The sequence below is a fragment of the Cebus imitator genome, unplaced genomic scaffold (assembly GCF_001604975.1).
Source record: "Cebus imitator isolate Cc_AM_T3 unplaced genomic scaffold, Cebus_imitator-1.0 Scaffold461, whole genome shotgun sequence".
Lineage (NCBI taxonomy): Eukaryota > Metazoa > Chordata > Mammalia > Primates > Cebidae > Cebus > Cebus imitator.
In genome coordinates this window covers 1,561,291-1,563,011 of record NW_016107776.1, presented here as the reverse complement: position 1 = coordinate 1,563,011, position 1,721 = coordinate 1,561,291, and the positions used below count along the sequence as shown (strand labels likewise).

At 41.1% G+C, this 1,721-nt stretch overlaps 1 non-coding gene across 1 annotated transcript; it reads right to left on the bottom strand.

Moving 5' to 3' along the window:
• Positions 1-1,445: 1,445 nt before the first annotated feature.
• Positions 1,446-1,552, bottom strand: LOC119468633. Its single transcript, XR_005197352.1, has one exon. It is a non-coding gene; the product is annotated as a U6 spliceosomal RNA (small nuclear RNA).
• Positions 1,553-1,721: the final 169 nt, after the last annotated feature.

Below are 1,721 nucleotides of genomic sequence, written 5' to 3'. Positions count from 1 at the left end.
CACCCAGGCTGGAGTGCAGTGGCGCAATCTTGGCTCACTGCAACCTCTGCCACCCGGATTCAAGTGATTCTCCTGCCTCAGCCTCCCAAGTAGCTGGAATTACACGTGCCCACAAGCACACCTGGCTAATTTTTGTATTTTTTTTTTTAAGTAGATACAGGGTTTCGCCATGTTGGCCAGGCTGCTCTCAAACTCCTGACCTCAGGTAATCTGCCCGCCTCGGCCTCCAAAAGTACTGGGATTACAGGCATGAGCCACCGTGCCCGGCTGGTATACTTTTGAACTACAAACAAAATCAAGATGAAGAAAAAAACCCTGAAAGAAGCCAGACGAGGAAAAGGCAAGGATAAGACTTCCATTAGACTTCACAAAAACCATGAAAACAGAAAGAGTGGAGTGAAATATTTACAGTGTTGAGAGAGAAAACCCACTAGAATTCTCATGGTGTATATGTGCCACAGTTTCTTTATCCAGTCTATCACTGATGGGCATTTAGGTTGGTTCCAAGTCTTTGCTAGTGTAAATAGTGCTACAGTAAGCATACGTGTGCATGTGACTTTATAGTAGAATGATTTACAACCCTCTGGGTATGTACCTAGTAATGGGATTGCTGGGTCTAATGGTATTTGGTTCTAGATCCTTGAGGAATCGCCACACAGTCTTCCACAATGGTTGAACTAAATTACACTCTCACCAACAGTGTAAAAGTGTTCCTATTTCTCCTCAGCCTCGCCAGCATCTGTTTCCTGATTTTTTAATAATCGCCATTCTAACTGGCGTGAGAGGTTATCTCACTGTGGTTTTGATTTGCATTTCTCTAATGACCAACTGTAATGAGCTTTTTTTCATATGTTTGTTGGCCACATACATGTCTTCTTTTGAGAAGTGTCTGTTCATATCCTTTGCCCACTTTTTGATCGGGTTGTTTTTTTCTTGTAAATTTGTTTAAGTTCCTCGTAGATTCTGGATATTGGACCTTTGTCAGATGGGTAGACAGCAAAAATTTTCTCCCATTCTGTAGGTTGCCTGTTCATGCTGATGATAGTTTCTTTTGCTGTGCAGAAGCTCTTTAGTTTGATTAGATCTGTTTTGTCAATTTTGGCTTTTGTTGTAATCGTATTTGGTGTTTCAGTCATGAAGTCTTTGCCCATGCCTGTGTCCTGAATGGTATAGCCTAGGCTTTCTTCCAGAATTTTTATTGTTTTGGGTTTTACATTTAAGTCTTTAATCCACTTTGAGTTACTTTTTTGTATAAGGTGTAAGGAAGGGGTCCAGTTTCTGTTTTCTGCATGTGGCTAGCCAGTTTTCCCAGCACCATTTATTTAAATAGGGAATCATTTTTCCATTGCTTGCTTTTGTCAGTTTTGTCAAAGATCAGATGGTTGTAGACGTGTGGTGTTATTTCTGAGGTCCCCATTCTGTTCCATTAGTCTATAGATCTATTTCAAAATATGGAATGCTTCGTGAATTTGCATGCCATCCTTGGTCAGGGGCTGTCTGAATCTTGTCTGTATTGTTCCGATTTTAGCATATGTGCTGCCGAAGTGAGCACTATTTTAGTCATTTTTAAGTGTACAGTTCAGTGGCATTAAGTACATTCACTGCCATCTATTTCTAGAATCTTTTCATCACCCAAAACTGAAACTCCGTCCCCATTAAACACTGATTCTCATCCCTCCCAGCCCCTGGCAACCAAGGTCCCATCTTCTGTTTCTACAATT